This window comes from Thermobia domestica, chromosome 15, assembly GCF_964235325.1.
Source record: "Thermobia domestica chromosome 15, izTheDome1.hap1.1, whole genome shotgun sequence".
Taxonomy (NCBI): Eukaryota; Metazoa; Arthropoda; class Insecta; order Zygentoma; family Lepismatidae; genus Thermobia; species Thermobia domestica.
The window spans coordinates 70316049-70338726 of NC_137468.1; the positions used below are offsets into that span (position 1 = coordinate 70316049).

Consider the following 22678-nt stretch of genomic DNA (forward strand, 5'->3'; position numbering starts at 1 on the left):
TGAACTAACAGATCAAGATCCGGTTGGTGGAAAATTATATCCAATACCGCAAGCAATGCAAGCAGAATTCGAGCGTGAAATACAGAAATGGATTGAGTAAGGGATTGCAAAGAAAAGTCCAAGTAGCTACCATAACCCAATTCATTGCGTAAGGAAGTCATCGGGAGCCATTAGACCTGTAATTGATCTTCGTTTACTGAACACTAAAGTCATTACACAAAAATCCAAGTGGAACCTATCAATTAAATTCTTACGCGAAATGCGGATTCAAACTGTTTTTTAGCTCTATGGATGCCACCATGGGGTATTATGGGATTCAGCTACATCCTGACTCATATAAGTGCACAAGATTCCTTTATTTAGGTCGGCAATACGTTCTTTGTGTTTTGACAATGGGATTGAAGTCAAGCCCCAGTGTTTTCCAAAACGTAATGAATTCACATTTCGGACTAGATACTAGAAATTTTGTAGTAATATATTTAGATGACATTTTGTTTTAGTCATAATGTAATGGATCAATTTGACCATCTGGAACAGATTTTCAAAATTTTAAAGATAGGTAATTTCGCATTAAATTTTAGAGGTTAAATCAAATCCTAAACAAAATGAAGCTATTAAAAACTTCCCGATTCCTACCACTAAGAAATTAAGATCATTTCTTGGGCTGTTTATAACGACTCACTAAGAGTAGTCGTCAACCTGGTTCGTCGAAATGTGATATACAAATATTGAGTGGTAGTATTTGTTTGCATGTAAAAATTATCTTTAATAATTATATAACATTATTCTCACCTTTTCTATTAGAATGATAACGTCGATGAACGTTGCTAAAATGGTTTATTAGCTGATATACTTTATAATATATTTTCCTTCAAACTGTCAAGCACACAAACTTGCTGACTAGGTATCCATAAACATTTACATAGCAACAACTATCCCATAATAATAATTTTACATATCTTGAAAAACATTCTTCTTTTGTTAATATGAAATTAACATTCTATTAAGTATAGTGCACATGTATGAGCACTTTCTGCCCACGGTACAGGTAATTATTACTCTATCCAGAGTATTTTGTTATATAAAATGTCGCCCGACAAATGGACTGAATATAAAAGTCATAAGCGAGTTTGGCTTTTATGTTCAAGAACCACTGGTCCGTTTACAATACTGTTCTTACATTGCATATGTCCATCACATTTTGATCGCACCTCATATATATCTTCATTACATTTCATATATATATATATATATATATATATATATATATATATATATATATTATAACAAATATTACACTTCATCAATACTTATTTTTAATTACATTCATTATATTATTATTATATTTTCTTATTAAAAATATCGTCGCTCATTTATTTAATCGTTGAAGGGTGCGAATTCAAAAATCGTAAGGGACAAACATGAGTTACAAATAGTCAGGGCGCATTATATGATAATCATTTTAGGTGATATTTTAAAATAAACATTAGATTAATAAGGCATCACAACATAGAAGAATCTCACTCAAGATAGTTGTCGAATATTTAGTTTTATAGAATAGATCTTCTTCTTAATATAATCTTTCACATTTAAGTTTTTTTACACAAATCAATCTAATATAAATAACCTTTGCTTTTAATCATTTATGAATCGAATTATAATTCTTACATATATTAAAAACATTTGAGAATTATCATTGATTAATGAGAATTAAAAAGAATTAAATTGGATAAAAATAAAATAAATGTTCATGAAAATCTATAACGGATATGAATTTAACTTAATTTCATTAACGGTAATCAGGTTACATTCATACTTGCATATGAATTTAATAAAGTACATTGTACTGCACAATCATTATTATGTCCCGTATTATTGTTCTGTGCAGAAATTACTTCAATACCTGTATCTTGATGCGAAGTGCCATCTCTTGTCCTTCCATTACGTCTATCCACGTAGTTCGCTGTATTCCTGGAATTTCGCCATACATTCCGTCTATTTTTAAACCTATTTTGATTATATGGTCTAACATATGAATTGCTGCGATTAATTAGGTTAGGCGGATTCCCTACATAACTTTGTCTATTTTGCTCGTTTTGACTGCTAGAATTTACTCGGCTTAGGTTATGTTCCGTATTGTTCACACTTCGGATATTCAAATTCCGAACAGGCACAAAATGATCTGAATTATTCTTATTTTTACCCATTCCTGCTTGTTGATTCATAGCATGGTATTGAGTTTCATAGCATTGGACAAGCATTAATAAATGGTTGAACTCATACACTGTGTGGAAAATAAGATCTGTTGTAACTTAAATGGAAGCAAATTTCGAATCGATGCTATTATTCTCGATTCCGATTGCAATGGATTAACGACCTTTAATTCGTTGTATGTATTTACAACAAACTCTACAATAGATTTATGCAATCGAGGATTGAAGTGTTGATTTCTAATGGTGGCATCTCTATTTGCCAGCAAAAAGTCATTTTCATAATTCGCGATCAATGCCGCTTTGAATTCATCATATGTGCTGATGTGATCACGTACTGCTTTAAACCATAGTGAACAAGGTGGGAGTAATACATGAGGGATTAATTTCATATATTGTGATCTATCTATACACATTATATTACACTCATCCTGGAATTTCTCTAAGAAAGAAGTAGCATTCTCGTTACACTTACCACTGAATTTACTCATGGCTCGTATTTCACTCATCTTAACACTTAATTTTACCTTCCTTTTATCATTCCATGTACCCATTGGGTGACAGTTCCTATTCATGACGTGATGTGTCGTTACACCATCTATGTTTCGTCCATCTGTACTCTTCGGATGACTTTCTTCTAAAATGATATCCTCATCAGATACTGGCGAAGGTGGGTTCATCTCTGGTGAATGTGGAAACTCCAAGCGACCATCACACGGGTTATTGTAGTATGTGTGATCCTTAACCTGTAGCATTCTAATTTCTTCCTGTAACGTAGCTAACAATTGCGTGTTTGTACGTATGTTGTTAGCATTACTGATGACTTGGATCTTTTGTTGTTGAACAGAAGATTCGGTTACTTCTAAATCCTTTTTTATATTACTGATTTCTTGGCTCAGGTGGTTGTGATTACTCTGGCATTGCTCCGATATTCCTTTTAATTTTTCCTCGAACTGCGAGGTGATATCGCTCATCGTCTGGATAATTAATTGTTTTGTTTCATCCGACTTCTGTTCCATTCGTTTGCTTAATTCCTCGTATTGTTTGTTAGATTCATCAGACTTCTGTTCTATTCGTCTACTTAATTCTTCAGAGTTATGCTTCATCGTCTGCTTTAACTCAGTAGACATCTGCATCAATTGCTGCTGTAATACTAGCAAGATTCGATCTTCTGATGATGTCATTTCTGGTGCTACATTATGTTCACCATTGTCACTATTATGGGATTCCTTTTCCATTGTTTCATTGTCCATTTTTCTTATAATTGTTCTACCACTTCGTAATATGGTCAAATTTGTATTCATTAACTATATGACACAAAGAAAATTCAACCTTACTCTGCTTCGGGATGTGAATTTGCGGTATGTCCCGGGTGAGGTAAACCAAAATTTTTATAACGACCCACTAAGAGTAGTCGTCAACCTGGTTCGTCGAAATGTGATATACAAATATTGAGTGGTAGTATTTGTTTGCATGTAAAAATTATCTTTAATAATTATATAACATTATTCTCACCTTTTCTATTAGAATGATAACGTCGATGAACGTTGCTAAAATGGTTTATTAGCTGATATACTTTATAATATATTTTCCTTCAAACTGTCAAGCACACAAACTTGCTGACTAGGTATCCATAAACATTTACATAGCAACAACTATCCCATAATAATTTACATATCTTGAAAAACATTCTTCTTTTGTTAATATGAAATTAACATTCTATTAAGTATAGTGCACATGTATGAGCACTTTCTGCCCACGGTACAGGTAATTATTACTCTATCCAGAGTATTTTGTTATATGTTATCGTGGAGAAGGAAGTTCATTCAAGATTTTGTTGTTTTGACATCACCTTTATTTGACCTTTTGAAGAAGACGAATAAATTTATATTAACACCGGAAATTTTGGACTTATTTCTAGAATTGAGAATATTAATAAGCGAGCCGCCTGCGTTGTCAACCAGACTTTAATAGGTCGTCCCATTTGTTTACAGATGCTTCACTGGAGAATTTAGCTGGGTACCTTGCACAATATGATGATAATGGAGATATTCTGGTCATTAAATACGCTAGCAGGAAACTAACAGCAAATGAAATTTCATATTCGGTTTTTGCAATTGGAGTTACTGGCAGTACTATTTCTGTGTGAAAAGTTCGCATATTATATTTTAGGTCGGGAAGTTATAGTGCATAGCGATAACCGTGCTGTTATGTTCGCCTTCACTTTACAAAATTTGGATCATAGAACAACGAAAATTTTGTTAAAGTTGCAACGTTTCGATTTAAAATTTGAACACATCAAACATAATGAAATAGCTGACAAATTGAGCCGGAATAAGCCGGAAGTCTCTAATGATCCAAGTAACTATCAGATAAATTTTATATCGTATGATGCTAAAGATTGGTTTGAATATCAAGAATTGGTTGATTTACAAGCTTCAGACTCTTATTGCTAACAGTTGGAACAAAACCTGAATGCGAATCCAAGCTATGAAAATATAAAATTGGTAGAATATTTACTCTTCAGAAGGTCTAAATTTAAACCTTGGTTGCTCGTGATCCCTACGAGCCATTTCTGGACAGAGTGTTGACATGTGATGAGAAGTGGATCCTGTACGAAGCTCCATAGCGCCTTCATCATTGGTTAGCATCCCATGAACAGGATCCAAAACAGCCGAAACCAGCACTACACCACAAGATCCTCCTGTGTGTTTGGTGAACTGCTCGCGACATCGTGCACTGGGAACTGCTACCAGTTGGTCAGAGCATCAATGTACCTGTGTACTGTCAGCAGTTGAGCCGTGTTCAAGCCGAAAACTCAAAACTTTGGAGCCAGCACTTCTGAATCTCAAAGTGGTCCCCCTGTTACAGGACAACGCTAATCCCCACGTGGCTAGGATGACCAGGGACAATATTCTATACCTTGGATTGGAAACAGTATTGTACCGGCCGTACTCGTCGGATATTGCAACGTCCGATTATCACATGTTCTATTCCTTAGACAATTACTTTAGAGGACGCCAGTTCAAATCCCTAGTAGAGGTGCAAAATGCACTTGATACCTTCTTCGCTTCACAGTCCACCAAGTTCTACCGCAATGGAATCAATGGCATTCCAGGACGTTGGCAGGAAGTCGTCGATGCTGATGGGGACTATTTTGATCTTTCAGGCACGTCTAGATGACATATAGGTGTTCGGAGGTGGTGGGTGAAAAAGCGACAGAAATTTCTTGGTTACCTATATATTTATTGATTTTAGAAAGGCTCACGACTCGGTTAGGAGAGAAACATTATACAACATTTTTACAGAATTTGAAGTACCGAAAAAGCTAATTAGATTAATTAAGATATATTTAAATGAGTCTCAAAGTAAAGTCCGGTTAGGAAGCTTTTTGCCCACGTGCCATCACGTCGAGAATGGCCTGAAACTAGGTGATGCGTTGTTGCCATTATTGTTCAATTTGTCCTGGAGCACGCTATAAGGGAAATGAAAAAGAGGAACCAGGGCCTATGTTCAATGTTATTCACCAAGTTATGGCATATGCTGATGTAAATATAATAGGGAAACAATAGAGAGAAATGCAGAGGTCTTATTAAACGCTTGGAGGGACATGGGTTTAAAAGCAAATGCAGAGAGAACTAAATACATGGAAATTCGTCGGGATGGTAATATGGCAAATTAAGGATGCGTTAAAATATCAAATAATACTTTTGATAAAGTGAAGACTTTCAAATACCTACAATCAATATCAACGGACGAAAACCATAGGGGAGGGTGGGCTACAATGAGACACGGGTCACAATGAGACGTTTGAGTTATCTCTAGTTTGCATGGATGAATTATGTCGCCATCTACAGTGTAAATTGATAAATACAAAACCTACCCACAAGTCCATATTGCAAATGGCTGTACGTTATGGTGTAAGCAGAACGACACATGTGTTAGAAATTCACATCGAAAGTAATTTTTCGGCAAATTATTCAGTACGTCGTTTTGTGGTGATCCTCTAAGAATACGGGTAAGTTAAATTCGAATGTTAAATGCATACATCTTTCTTTATAACTCAGTATAATTTTATTAATATAGTGCATGTTCTTCTAGGTGATCGGACTGAATATGAGTTAAGAAACAGATCGGGCCAGAATGAGACAAGCACGGATGGCCACAATGAGACATCCCAAAATACAAAACTATAAAATGACGCCAAACTGTTGGAAGTTTTCAACATTTTTACTTATAATAAATTTGTAATATTATTATATAGATTTAAATGTTTGTTTGTTTGTTTTTTTGTAGATCCAGGATGTCGAGAGGAAGGAAGAGGAAAATCAAAAAGGGATTATTTATGGAAGAATCAATGAGAAAGGCAGTAGAAGCAGTGTTGGCTGGAGTCGATGGTCAGAAATTTTCTCTGCGGGAAGCAGCAAAACAATACGACGTGAAATTTCAAACTCTGCAAAGATATGTTAAAAAGCAGCAGTTAAACCCTAAAGATGAGATTCGGATGGTACCAAAATATAATAGCAGTCAAGTGTTCAGTGAAGCAGAAGAAATCTCTTTAGCGGACTACATGATACAGTGCTCAAAAATGTGTTATGGCAAATTCAACAAGGATTTCAGGGAACTAGCTTACGAAATGGCTAAAATAAATAATAAGACGGTTCCAGATTCATGGGAGACCAAGAAAGAAGCGGGAATTGATTGGGTGCAAGGGTTTTTAAAACGTCATCCCCACTTAAGTATTCGTCAGCCTGAGGGCTGCAGTATCTCGCGTGCAACTTCATTCAATAAGCATAATGTTATTAAGTTCTTTGAAAATTTAGAGAATGCGTATGCTCGGTCTGAGAAGTTTTCTGATGGAACTCGCATCTATAATTTAGATGAAACCTCAACTACAACAGCGCGGAAACCTAGAAAGATTTTAGCACCGAAAGGCGTGAAACAAGTGAGCAAGTGTACGAGCGGAAAACGAAGTGTCTTGGTTACAACATGCTGTATTATAACTGCATCGGGAAATACATTGCCACCAGCAATGATCTTCCCTCGAAAAAACTTCAAGCCACACATAATTCGCGGTGCCCCTCCCGGAACGCTGGGAGGTAAACGCGTCGAGACATGCTCCCGCTTTATTGCGAGAATTTTAGTGGTAATATTATTCTAAGAAGAACTTACTCTACACTATTTTATCTGTGAATTATGCAGTGGTAAGAAGAACATCGAAAATGTACTTTCGTAGTGATAGAAACTGAGATATGAATAATTTGTGAAACGTAAACAAAACTTGTATTTGTGTTTCCACTACAAGTATTATTTTAGTATTTTAAATGCGAGTTAGCCCTCTGGAGGAAAAAGAAATGTTGAATCCAGTCTCCAATGGATAAAAGTGTAAAGCTGTGCCAAAACAATAATAGCTGTGTAGATTTCATTTTATTAGTTCGTAGTGGATTCTCAGAATTTTGAAAAATATATTACAATAAATTGGCGGCCATTTGCAATCTCATAGCTGCAATCTCTATGAAAGTCAGCGTTGCCAGCTTACCCTGTTTTAACTTTACGGTTTACGCTGAAATTATGGTTTCAGAAAAATCGCATTGATATTGAAAATTATAGCTTCTTTGTGTTAGAATTTTGTTTATGTTATACAATGGAGGGTTCATTTTGTATTAATTGTGAAAAACTGCAAAGAGAACTGAATGCAAAACTAGAAGAAATTCTATCGAAACAATTAATAATAGACATATTATCTAAAGACATTCTGCAAAATAATGGACAGATCTCTCAAAACGAAAATACAAGTGCATCCTGGAGTGAAATTGTAAAACGCAATATTAATGTACACCCCAACTCGCAAGAAAGCAACACCCTTGAACAGGTGAAAAGAAACAATGTCCCTCATTCAGTGCATAATAGTGTCAACCAACCAATAGCTAAAAACTCATCGAAATTTGTTGGAAATGTTCGGCAGAAGAAAAACAATGTAAATGTAATATACAACAGTAAATACGAAACGCAGTTATTGGAGGACAAAGAAAAGGTCGAAACAAATAAAAGTAAACCGCGATATAATCTGAAGTCGCAAACTATGCGTAATGTAAAAACCACACAATATCAACAGGTAGGTTCACCAGAAGGCATTAGAACTCAGAATAGATTTGTAGTACTTGAAGGTGAAATGGTCAAAGAACATTTTAAAAGTAGTATGTCGCAGGACAGGAAAAGTATTCCGAAATTCTTTGAAGATGGTGAAACCCATAACAAGCTGAGAACAAAATTAGACGTAAATGTGACTCGACAAAACAACAGAAGAAATAGGAATGCTGAAGGGAGTAATAGACAGGAAAGTGACCTGAAGAAACTAGTTATATTATCAGATAGCCAAGGTCGTGGGTTAGGTACACTTATGAGCAACAAACTAAACAAGGTAAGAACAGTTGACTTTGTTAAGCCAGGAGCTCGATCTGAGCAAGTGTTGAAGGACTGCGTACAAGAAACAGAAAAACTCACAAAAGAGGATTATGTGTTAATAATCACTGGAACTAATGATGTATCTAAAAACGAAGCAAATAGTGTAATAGCTGCTTATGAAAGTGTATTAGGTAAATTAGGTAATACCAATGTTCTGGCTTGTACAGTCCCTCACCGGTACGACTTAATTGATAAATCTTGTGTCAATTTAGAAGTGAGGAAAACCAATCAGGAAATCATGAAATTATGTAACAAGTATACTAATGTACATATTGTCGATCTTGCGTCTCTCGACCGAACGCACCATACTCAGCATGGTCTACATTTAAACCGCAGAGGTAAGCTTTTCATTGTAGACAAGGTAAATCAATTAATAAGTAATAAGTCCAGTGCAAAATCATATAGTATAGTACAGTGCAGAAATGGGCAAACAAAATCTTTAGCCTGCAAACAGGTTACTAATAATACAAAGGTAACGTCTAAATGTACAGTTGTAAAAGATGCCTCTAGAGCTTTGAACACATTTCAGTTCTCCAACGTAAGTTTTAGTTTAGCTATGGGGAATGGATTGCTTGAAATGCACAGTGAGGATAACCAAATGTTGTTTGTAGCAAAAGAGGTGCTTCACAATTTGGGGCGTACATCAGTGACACTAGTAAATCTTAATAGTGAAAAGCCAGTACATAACCAAACATGTAACTTTAAAAAAAGGAGTACAGATACATCTACTGAGAGTTCGCAATCCATGGCTTTCTTTAATGGTAACGCAGAAGGCAATGAAAACGTTTCGGAACACAACAAAAGAAACGCAAAAGTTATCCTCCCAATTTCTCAATGCATGACACCACAAAAGAAACATACACATTCAACAATAGGCGCCCCAAGTAGTAGTACTCGTGTGACCAATCGACAAAGGCGATTACCCGAAAAACTCAGGAATAATGATTTTTTATGCGACGAGACAATAATATCACTTCTAAAGTAGTTAATGGGGAACATGTATCTAAGTTTGATGAAAATCTAAGCATCAAAGAGATAACAAATGCTCCACTCATCGACACAGATACCTCTTCTAGGTCAGTATGCTATCAATCAAACCAATATAATAGAGTTGAACTAAAGGTACTACATCAGAATATACAATCCATTAGAAATAAAATAGATGAACTAGACATACTAATCAGAAACGACACTGAGCTGATGAACCCAGATGTAATTTGTATTACCGAACACTGGTTGAGGGAAGATGAAATAGAGTATACAGTCCTACCAAATTATATATGTGTTGGTGGATTTTGCCGGACATTCAGTAGGTGCGGTGGTGCTTTAATGTTTGTGAGAAAAATATTAAAGTATAAGGTAAAAAACAACAGCATGTATCTGAATGAGGAACAGACATTTGAGCATGCAGTAATAGAAATCGAAAAATCAGGACATAGGTTCATTATAATAGTCATGTATAGAACACCTGACAGCTCCTTTCCAAGTTTTATTGAAAAATTAGAACAACTGTTAACTCTAGTTAAGAAAGAAAGTAAACCAATCGTATTATGTGGCGACCTAAACATTGATTTCCTGACACCATCAAATCACCTAACATTATTATCAAACACTTTGCAATCCTTCGGCCTACAACACACTATAAACACTCCAACCCGCATTACAGAAAACTCAGAATCTTGTATAGATCAAATTATAATAGATAATGAAACTACTTCCTTTAAAGCAAATAATCTTAACACATCACTCTCCGACCATAATGCAGTTCAAATAAACATAACACTTCAACCCCAAGATCGGAAAATTTATAGAAAAGAATGTAAGTGGGCAAGAAACTTTCATGAAACGAACGTGGAGTACTTTCAATATCTTCTTAGCAAGGAAGACTGGACGGACACACTACTAGAAAATGACGTAAACAATAAATACAGACAGTTCATTAATACAGTTAGGCACTATTTCGAAATAGCCTTTCCACTTAAAAAGATAAAGGTATATTCTCACAAAACTAGATGCAACTGGATAACACGAGGCATAATTAATTCCTGCATGAGAAAGAAACAACTACATACAATTGTAAAAAGGACGAATAATAGGAAACTAAAAGAATATTTTAATAAATATACGAGTATTCTTAAAGGTGTAATAAAAGAAGCAAAGAAAATGCACACATCAAATAGGATATCTAAATCTGATAACAAGAACAAAACAGTATGGCAAGTAGTAAATGAACAATCAACTGCATCAAAAACGCAAAAAATTGAAATTAAAAAAATAATACAGCATGGCCGAGAAATAACAAATAAACAACATATTGCAAACCTACTTAATGATTCTTTTGCCAACGTTGCGAAAACATACTCAAATTCTGAGTCTGAAAAGACTAACAACATAAAATTATCTAGTAATTCTGTATCTATATACTTAATACCTACCACAGAGTTAGAAATAAGATCGATTATTAAAAAAATGAAGACGAAAAAATCTCCTGGGCCCGACGATATTCCTTATTACTTGCTTAAAATGTGTGCCGAATATTTTCTTATACCGTTGACTGATATATGCAATTCCTCTCTTGAAACGGGAACATTTCCAGAAGATCTTAAACTTGCAAAAATAAGACCTATACACAAAAAAGGATCAACTACTGACCCAGGAAATTATCGTCCTATCTCTATTCTATCTGTTTTCTCCAAAATTTTAGAAAAAGTTATGTATAACAGATTGGTGCCCTTTTTGGAAAAGAATAATATCTTCACGAAGAGCCAATTCGGGTTTAGGAAGTGCAAATCAATTAACAATGCTGTAGTTGCTTTTCTAAGTGATATATATAAAGCGAGAGAGAGAAGAAATAAAATATATGGAATTTTTCTGGATCTCACAAAAGCCTTTGACCTTGTTAATCACAAAATTTTATTGAATAAATTGCGTAGTTATGGTATTAGAGGTCATGCTAATTTATGGTTCCACTCCTATTTGACTAACCGCATGCAATATGTAGAAATAGGTCCAACCAAGTCAGAGGTAAGACACATTAGGCACGGAGTTCCACAAGGATCAATATTAGGTCCTATACTTTTCCTTATCTACATTAACGATCTTCCTGATTATATAGTTCCAAACAAAAGCGTACTTTTTGCGGATGATACAAATATTTTAGTTGAAATTCCAAATAACATTTGCTCCGAGGAAATCATATTTAAGAACACGACAGATAAAATTACAGAATGGATAAAAGCAAACCAACTTAACTTAAATGCAGCGAAAACAACTATAATGAGTTTCAATGAAGGAAAACTGAACTCTCTAAATATACATCAAATATGTATAGACGGGGAACTCATACAGGTATCTGACTCTTGTAAATTTTTAGGGATAAAATTAGACTCTAAGTTAACATGGGACGATCACGTGAATGATTTGTTGAGGAAACTAAGCGCGAAAATATATCTTATACGTAAAGTTAGTAAGATTCTAACTACAGAAACATTGAAAACAATTTATTTCGGATTGATTCAGTCAATTCTATCGTATGGAATCATTTTCTGGGGTAATACCTGTTATGCAAAGAAAGTGTTTACTATGCAGAAGAAAATATTACGAATAATGTTATCAGTCCCGTTTCATACACCAAGTAGACCACTGTTTCAGAAACTTAAAATATTACCATTGCCGTGTATATACATTCTAGAAACAACATCATTTATACATATGAATAAAAGAAACTTTCAACTCAACTCGGACCTACACGAATACAACACAAGAACAACCAATCATATTCATATCCAAAATTTCCGTTTAACAAGAACTCAAAATTCGTTACACCACATAGGAATAAAACTTTATAATAAATTACCAGATCGTGTCAAACGAATGCCAAACTTGCAGTTTAAAAGACATCTCAAGTTACTGTTACTCAAACATCTTTTCTATGGTTTAGATGAATATCTTCACTGTGATCTTTCTTTATAATGTAAATATCAAAATTTATTTGAATTTTAAAATATATAAAACAAGATAAATTTATATTTTCTCTAAAAGTACACTTAGTTTGTTTTATTGTTACGTATATATTTTATATTATTACTTTATATATTGTATTATTATATATTATTTTTTTTAATAATTGTAATACTAATTGTAGCGTATCTCTTGCAATTATTATTATTATAACTTGTAATAGTAACTGTATCTCTTGACGAAGCCATGAACGCTAAGTTCTTACGGCGGAAAATGAAATAAAATAAAATAAAATAGAACACTGAGGTTAGTTACTAGCTCTGGATGGATGACAGGTGAAGTGTTTCCTGAGGTGATGAGACATTTCGTTAAACACAGTGGCTCTTCAAAGGACAATTCAACCATTCTTATATATGATCATCATGAGAGTTATTTGAGTATTCAGGCGTTGAATGTTGCTAAAGAAAATGGCGTGATTGTAGTCACTTTACCACCACACTGTAGCAATAAACTACAGCCGTTGGATGTGAGTGTGTTTTATTCATTTAAAGCTCATTATAATGCAGCTATCGACTCGTGGTTGCTGTACCACCTTGGAACATCAATGACAATTTACGACATTGCTGCCTGTGTTGGGGTAGCTCACGAACGCTCTATGACACCATCAAACATCAAATCTGGCTTTAAGAAAACGGGACTTTTTCCATTCGATAGTGAAATATTCACTGCTGATGACTTTCTAACCAGTTATGTGACTGATCGTGATCCTTGTGATAACTCAAATGATATAACAGCTCCAGCAATCAGTGAAAGTCCCCCAATGGTAGTTTGTGCTGAAAGTGTTGAAGACTCTTCAGATCCTAGTGTATTAGGAGAAAGTATAGAAATAGGCATACAAACCAATAGCCCTATTGAAAGTAACACTTCCAAATTTATCAGTCCAGTCCTTTTCAAAGGATTCCCTAAAGCTGGTAAAAGGAAACGAGCTGTGACTGGTCGAATGAAAGCGTCAAGCATAATTCCAACTTGATACGCCTGGGAAACAGAAAATTGAAAAGAAGCTAGGAGAAAGACAATTGCGCAAACGGAAATCATCTGGTGTGTGTAAAGGTTTATTTCCTTGCAACAAGAAAAGAAACGAATATGATTCCATTTCCTCTGATAGCGACGATGAATGTGACCTTAACATTTCATCAAGCAGTGGTGACATAGAATTTCCTGATACGAGCCCTACATTTCCGCATGATGATCCTAGTGGTTTTCAAGAGCTTGAACGTGATCCAGAAGTTGATGATTTTGTGTTGAATTCACGGGACCTAGAAACATTTTTTACATCGCAAAGGTTATCATGTCAAAAGACAATAATAAAGATTTACAAGTTAGTTTTTTTTTTTTTTTTTTTTTTAAGAAAGTGCGTAAAATATGAAGGCTACTTTTCGTTTCCTCATGTTCCAGATGTAGCATTAGTCCATCTGTCCGATGTGAAAATGATATTCCCAAATCCGAAACGTTTAGGATCCACAAAGAGATTGCAATCTTTTGTGTCATTCGAGTACAACTTCGGTTTGCTTAACATCCGTTAACTATATAAGCGCATATCGAGCCGTAACAGTTTAAAATTATGTTGTTTCGCAAGAGAAACCATTGCTTTGTTTTTATTAGTAAAACCATTTTTTTCTTTATTTTTGTTTTGAATCCTTACTATGTCTCACTACGGCCCATGGCATTTCTCATTGTAGCCGTATGATGGGCTACAATGAGACAAACGGAGACTATTTTTCGATTTATCGTCACTTCCTTACTGTAACCGATATTTGTTTGGAAATACATGCTTTATATGCACAATGAACCAAATTCTCATTATAACTTAGGTTCTTAATTTTATAGACACTATTAAACAAAATATTACTGATTTACTACTTTTTGTCTCATTCTGGCCCACCTTCCCCTATTCATGGAGAAATTAAATGTCGACTAAAAACGGAATTCGGGTTACTATTCAGTTCATAATGTCTTGTCATCGTGAATTCTGTCGAGGAATTTGAAGCTTAAAACATATAAAACGATAATCATGCCTGTTGTTCTCCAGGGACGAATCCAGGACGGACTTCTGGAAGGGGGGATGATAATACTGCTACTTAGAGCTACTTTTAAGAGCTCCAAACTCTGGGATGAGTTTTATTTATATATATAAAACAGGAAAGTTTCCTCTTCTGGGGGGGGGGCGACAATATTAAGCTTGATCTGGCCGCAGAAATAGAAATAGAAAGTAGAAACTGGAATTGGATCCAGTTGGCTAAGGATAGCAATCGGTGGAGAGCTTTTGTGAACGCCGCATAGAACCTTCGGGTTCCATAGGCCATAGAGTTAGTTAGTTATGTAATAATTAATGCAAAGTTTTAAATCCTCAATATTCATTTCGAAACACCATAGGCCTTATGCAGATTCGTTTTGACGTATGATTAGAGTCATACTAAAAGCCTGACTACTGCATGAAACATGATAGTATGGCTGTAATCACGCTTCAGAAAGACTCTGCATTAAGGCCTCATGTATTTACAGCAATCTGGTTTATTTCGCTTCTTGTAACTATCTCTAACGATTTATTTCGTTCGTTCATCTCTATCTCTTGAAGTTGCTGATGATAATTGCCGGAAGAACAATATTCACTGAGGCGAGAGGGAGACCTCGGTTCGATTCCCGGTAGCAGTACATGTGTTTCGGATAACAACTTTAAGTTGTAGATCCATCTAATATAGTCTCACTGTTGAAAGGTACGCTAAAGAGATAAAATCAAATAGCTGAGCCAATTAATAACTAAAAAGAAGAAGAAGAAGAAGATTGAAGTTTCTCAAGGTTTGTACTATCCGCATCTCAGGAGGTTGCAAGTCTACGGAATTCGATCTTCGCGACCCTTCCAGTTGAGTTTCTCCACCCACTCCCGGCTGTGAAGATTTTATTTCAGGGTGGCCAGTCTTATATATACAAACACACGACTAACTCTATTTCTTGAAATGGAAAGGTCTTGGAGAAAACGAAGCAAAGGAAGGGCAGATAGTGTTAGGTGTGTGCATTGTCCATTCTCAACATGGCACTTGACACAATCCGTTTAACATTTATCACATGGCTACTAGTTCACATTTGTAAAGAATACTCTCATTTCACGATAATTTAGAACTCGTTTTAAGTCCTCCCAGTGAACTTTTTTAAGTGTGTATCCATTCGTGCTTCAAAATAAAGGATTATCTTCTCACTTATTGACAATTCATCCATAGAAAGTATCCTACAATATAGAAAAAAACTAAGAATAACTAACTGCAACTTTTTCGTTTCATTCGACCGAGATCCCGCCTCTATGTTGGATACCAAATGCCCAAACTCTTCCTGTTTTCCTTTTTCATATCAGACAAATACTGGGACCGACACTTAGAAAAGCTTGAACCACTTTCTTCCTCATTTTATGTCATAAAATGTAAGCAGGTATTTAGACTTGAGATAAAAGAATACGTGCAAGATGCCAACAAAGGAAACAATGTGAAGTTTAGTCTAGTGGCATTTTGATGTCCAACAATCGCAAGTTTTCTCACCTTTCTACATATGAACTTATACATAAGAATATTAATTAATAATAATGTCCTCAGCTAAATCTATTACCCATAAAAGCATTATGACGCAATTGAAATAGATAAATGCGAAACATTTTCTAAGACCCCCCCCCAAAAAAAAGTATGTCTTGATCCCGGTCGTGTGGTAAGAAAGTTCTTTAGAGAACTCCTTTTATTGCACTTATTAGACATAGCTGTCCGTCAGATCGTTGCACGGGTTTTGCTCTATCGTAAATTCCTCTTAGTTATTTTACACTTATCCAAGGGGGACTAGGAGGGCCGGACCCCTAAAATGTTCACGGTAGGTTTGCAAATGAACTATAATATGTAGATGAACTATAATATGGTTGGATCGGGCCTCCGTAATTTCTTTCGCCCCGCCCCCTACATTTTTGGTCTGGCTACCGGCCTGGCTTTTCCCTTTAGTTACGATTTAATCCAGAGTTGAATAACTCTTTGGTTTTATGTGAGCTACAAACTGAAACAACATAACCTAAAAAGATGAACTCGAAAAAGTTTTCTAATTACTTTTCGTTAATCATCAACAAAGCACCACTCCATAATTGAAAAAAGTAGTGTATATTATATTTAAGATAAAGAGGCTTATATTTAAGATATGATGGCTGAAATTAAAGAAAGATGTTTTTATTTCTGCGGGTGGGGTGGTTATCAGGGCCGCCCACAGGGGGGATGTATGGCGCAAGCTGCGCCATTGAGAAAAATTTTGGGGGGGATTTTACTCTACTTTCGAACTAGCAATTTTACTGTCGGAATAGCATTTAAACACGATTTTGAGAAGCTAATTTTCAAAAATTTTCCGGGGTGAACCCCCGTACCCCTTGCTTCGATACTCGATGAATGAAGTACCGCGCAAGTAGCCGTATGAAAGGAAAGGTTGGTTCGTTTTGAGAGAGAAGGGACGCCAACAGGAGGGATCAATGGCGCAAGTTGTGCCATCGAGAAAAAAATTGGGGGGAATAAAAAATTGGGGAAGAATTTTACTCTAATGTCGAATAAGTAATTTTGCTGTCTTCAGAATAACATTGGAACACGATGCGATTTTTTTTAAATCTCGAGAATGAATCCCTCTACCCCTGCTTAGAAACTATGAATGAAGTACCGCGCAAGTTGCTATATGAAAGGATGGCGGCAAGATCTGGTGAACAACAGTTACAAACACTCAAGGAATCACTTTCAAATTTAGATTTGAAACTTGCCTATGTTGTCTGTTGAAAATTATAAAGTAGTTTGACATAATTATGAGCTAGTTGTAACCATACAGACAACAGCCAAGTTTCAAATCTAAATTGAAGTGAGCCAGTGAGTGTTTGTAACTTTTCTCCACCAGAACTTGGCGCCTATTTTTGTGATTTCAATTCTTTTTAAGGCCACTCGTACTTGGATCTTTTACAGGAATGTTTTTTGTTGGATATCACTTCTTTTTGTAGACTAATTTCGAGGATAACAATTTCTTTTGGTATCAAACTCAATAACTTGTAACCTGCGTCTTACTTTTCATGTACTGTACAAGGGAATTATACCAATATTTTGTAAAGAAAAAATAATATACTAATTGTAAAAAAAGAATACCTGTGCCATACACAGTGTGTAGAAGTTTTTATACCCTTCAATATCCTTATAGAACATATTTAGTATTGTACACTACCAAGACTACTAATAAAAGTAATACCATTTTTATAATTACTACTGCCACTACCACTACTACAAGCGTTCTATAATACTACTACAAGAAATAAAAACAACAACAAAAATAATAATTACTAGTACTATAAAAACTACTGCTACACTGAGCAATTGTTTTTAGAAGACTTGAGTTTTGAGGAGGTAAGAGATTATTAGTTTTTGGGGGGAGTGCGCCATCAGCTTTGGGGGGGATGGGCACCCCTGGTGGTTATAATGAATGTAATTGCTTGCATTGTATTCCATTCTTAATCCTTCTTTGTTCATCCTTTAAAAAGTGAGCATTTTTAAAAAGTACTCTTAATTTGTAATTTATTTCTTATATCCGAATGTTAGTAAATATATAGTTTGTACGTTAAAGGGCATATATTTAGAGTATGAACAGAAATATCATTTAATTGTTACCTTTCTGTTTCTGCTCGAGTTTTTTTTTTTTTTAATTTCTGTTTTTCACTAATCTTTCAGAATGTCTCATTCCGTTTATTACTAAATTCTACTGCTTGTTTGTATGTCTGATAAGTATTTCCAATAATATGTATATAATTTTAATCAGTGTGAAATTTGTTCAGATTCCGAGTCAAATCTGATCAAGTGCCCCTAAATTTGCCCTTATTAGCCAAGCATAACTGCAACTGAAATGGATAATTTTGGATCAAATCGCTCATGTTGGTAAGTTGTTGGATAGTTGTTTCATAACCGTAATTACAAGTATCTCGATACGATACTAAGAAAGAAAGGAAGTTATATTTTGAGTAACCATTGACAATTAGTTATTGAAATTTTGTTAACAAAACTAAAACTATTTTTTAATAAAAAATGTTTGGAAAAACTTTCTTTAAAAACTCTAGGCAGCTGTTACACCGACAAGATAAACATTTGTTGACTATTTCCTGTTTTGACCAATCAAAAGCGAACATTTGCATTCATGTTTCAACTTAATACTATATGTATCCCAGTAACTACCCTTTAGTTTTGTATAAATTATCCCGATTTGCATTTCCATCATTAATGTTCGTGTAATAAACCATGATGATATTCTTCTTCAGGAAGAAAGCTACGAAATTAACAAACGGGTAATCACTAAGAAGGACAATAATCACAGATCCTGTCAAATTTTTAAGTTTAAAACTACTTCAAACCAAAATATGAGATAATAATAATAATAATAATAATAATAATAATAATAATAATAATAATAATAATAATAATAATAATAATAATAATAAAGTTGTTCGAGTCGATAATGAATGTTAGCTGCAAGAAGTATAAATTCAATGGTAATGCGAGGTAAATTGATTTATAATTTTATTTTCTGACTATGGAAGTATCGAGACTGAAAAAAGTGTCAAATAATTTGTATTTATTTTTTCAAACAATCTCTCCAGACTCTCCCTGTACTCTAATAATTTAACTAGCGAAATGAGTAGCATATTTAATCTCAAATACAATATATTCATTGATGTTTTTCAAACGCTTTTTTTTTTCTCCTACATTTTAAAGACTAACAGGAAGACGGAATATCTCTGCTCTTGAACTGCTGGCTAGCCATGTGTCAGGTGTCACTGAAGCTTGATTTACAGCATCTCCTCCCTCCAAATGAGCAGAAGGGAACATTTCTTTGGATTTCTACACAAACATGGCATTCACCATATACCTGGCAACTCTGAAAAAAAGTTTGCTTTTGGAGAATAAACTATCGTAAAACTTTTCAGAGGGCAACAACTATTCCCTCTGCTCCCCGCTCCCACACCCCGTTCTTGTATTCTTCTCTGAAGGAGACACTAGGTGCTGTGCAGGTTCTGAATATGTCGGCTGAAAATTTTTAATTTTACTGAGTAAATGCTACCTCAAATGAAAGGTAATTAAGGACACTGTTTAGTACGAATTTTACGGGTGAAACGTAAGATTTTGAAGAAATAAGTGATGTCAAAGAATTTCATATACACAAGCGACAAATTTGTAATGTAGAAAGTCCCATGTAGCTTGACTAGCTGTTAGTACAAAGGCAATTATATAGGTATGCGATGATCCTTGTCGATCAATTCACAATCTACTGTCAGAATAATGCTAATTGTAGTGACACTTTAGTATATACGCATACCCGTGCATAGGTTTACAATACCTGTTCTCATTGATAAAAGGCTTTTTTTTATGCTTTAAAAATATGGCAGTACTTAGTTGCGGAGGGCTAACCTTTTTCCGATAGAAAAAAATTTACAATTTTGTTAATTTCGGCATTACCGCTGTATCGCCGGAACACACGAAAATAATAATAATAAAAATATTATTTGCCAGTTCCTCCCCCAAAATACTAGGTTGTGCCTTTGACTCACTTTGTAGTCATTATTGTTCGAAATACACTGTGGACGTATGCCATAAAAACTAGTGCATAAAATACGCACCAACTTGTGCTAGGTGCCCACTAAAAAACCACGAATGTTATCTAACCGAGTCAGTCAGGAGTACAATAAGGAGGCCAGAGCGGTTGGCGAGTTATGTCTCCGAAGGGAGTAGGCGCGTCAGCGGGTATACGGATAAACGAGGATAGTAGTAAAACATTTTATATGTTATAAAATGCATGGGTTATGTGTTGCACAGCTTTGGGGAGAAATGCCATCCAAAATGTACTAAATTAGGTTAAATTTGATTAGGTTTGGTTCGATGTACCTTTTCTTTTGTGTAGTTTTAATTCGTTTCCACACTTACGACACTGTTCGCCTGTTTAATAGAGCATGCCCTTCACACAATTTGAAGAAGTGACACTCCTTATTTTTGTATAATTCGATAATACTCAACGATATGTCACAATCTTGTCATTTACATACCATTTTCACACTGCCTTTCCCATAAGTCATAACAAGTGTACCTCTCCGGCAAATAGTCCCTTCCGCCTCCACATACAGTGCCGCTTACAACACCAAAAACAACTAACAATAACAAGTATTTTCTTAACTTCAACTATTCCTTTCATCTGACTTTCACTCACTCTTCCTTAGAAATCAAAATAAATTCTCCAATTCATCTTGTAAATTTTCTAAATTTGGTCCGGCCAAACAGTAGTTAATCCTTAATTTCTGTTAATATTAGGTTAGGTCCCCTTCATCTAAACATTAACAGAAAAAATGTTCAGTCTTTGAGCCGTATAGTAGGGCTAGTGTGTTAAAATTTAAGTTAATAGTTACGGTAGAATAGGTTAGGAGAAAGGTGATTTTTCATAATTCATTTCCATTGAAAGCGATGTTGTCTGTTGTTTGTGATCGCATCACGGGAAGCAGTTGAACAGTTTGAAATGAATTTTTGGACATAGTTCATTGTTATTATTTATTTATTGTGTTACTTTGACTAAAAGGCACATTGTAATGGAAGTGAAGGGGGTTCAGAATTACAGTATCTCGTGAGCACATCAAGTTAGGAAGAAGAAATCGGTATATAAACACCTCAAGAAAAATAAGGGGAAACATCACTTCCTGTTTTTCAAAATTTCGATTTAAGGGAAAAAAGAGGATGTTTTCTATAATTTCTTGCTTCACATTTGCATCGACGACGTCTGTTGTTTGTGATCGCGTCACAGGAAATGGTTGAACAGTTCGCAATGAGATTTAGAACATAGTTAGTACCTATCTAAGCTGTGATATTATCATGCAACTTTCTTTAAAGGGCGTATCGTAAGGAAGAAAGGGATTAAAAATTCATGCCAGAAATATAATATCTTACTACACTTTCACTGAAATGCGTATCCTAACGGGGAGAGAAGGTTCAAACATTTTCCTGGAGTTAAGTGTAAGAAACTAAATTGACAGCTGAAGATGAGGGGAACAAATCTATTTCCAATATTTCAGTTCTTAAAAAATGTTTCTTTTGGAAAAATATCTATTCAATAAAGCAATTTTTTTAAATCTCTGGCTCATGAACTTAAGGCACTTTCCCATTATTTGCCTGGCGTGTTTTGAGTGAAACCCAAAACAGCTGGCTCAAGAATTTGAATCATAGGTGTAAGAGGGGATTTTATTCCTATTCTGTATTACATAAAATTATCCACGCTTTCGTTACTCTAGAGAATCGTGTGCGTCCTTCTTTTTAGAAATAGAAATATAATCGAGTGTCAATAGTGCAAAATGTGCCCCACGAAACGCATATTAGACTTGACGGATTCCTTGTCCATAATTTTTTCTTATTTCTAAGTTCAGTTCAATGTCTCATGATTATGCACCAGGGCTGAGAGAGACTGTGCTAATATGGATAATAATGCTGGCATGACGAAAGTTGTAGGAAACGGGAGAACACCGAGAAAACCTATGCACACAATGTTTGTCCACCACAAAACGCACTTGGCGCAAGCTGGGATCGAACTAGGGACCCGCGCCAGACGTGAACTACCGCGGTTCCACAAGGGAATTCCATAATTTTATGAATACATTAGAACATAAATACTTAAATGTTTTTTTAAGTAGGAATATTGCTTTAAATATACATACAAAATTTAATAAAACCCAATATTACCCAATAAAACCCATTTTTTCCAATAAAACCCAAAAAACCCACTGGGCTATTTTTTTTTCTTTTTTTTTTTTTTTTAACTGTTTTTCACAACCCTACTTGTGAAGAACAAACCCGCTAAATAATCGAGATATATGAGTACCTTACCTGTGACTCCATAATAATGTTATAATAAACGTAATCCAAAGTAAAGGTTAACTTCTGATGAACTCGACCGCACCGAACCAATGGTGCCAAGCC

General features: G+C 34.9%; 1 protein-coding gene across 5 annotated transcripts in view; it reads left to right on the top strand.

The window, feature by feature from the left end:
• Nucleotides 1–15173: 15173 nt before the first annotated feature.
• The window catches only part of LOC145671072 (dual specificity protein phosphatase 19-like), a 59579-nt gene continuing 52074 nt past the window's right edge, over nucleotides 15174–22678 (top strand). For 4 of the 5 annotated variants that reach the window (XR_014128439.1, XR_014128441.1, XR_014128440.1 and 1 more), the window contains exon 1: nucleotides 19637–19799. The gene's annotated coding sequence lies outside the window, so the exon portion shown is untranslated. Of the gene's footprint in view, nucleotides 15492–19636; nucleotides 19800–22678 lie in introns of those variants that run through there. The other variant, XM_081739808.1, reaches the window with a different exon arrangement.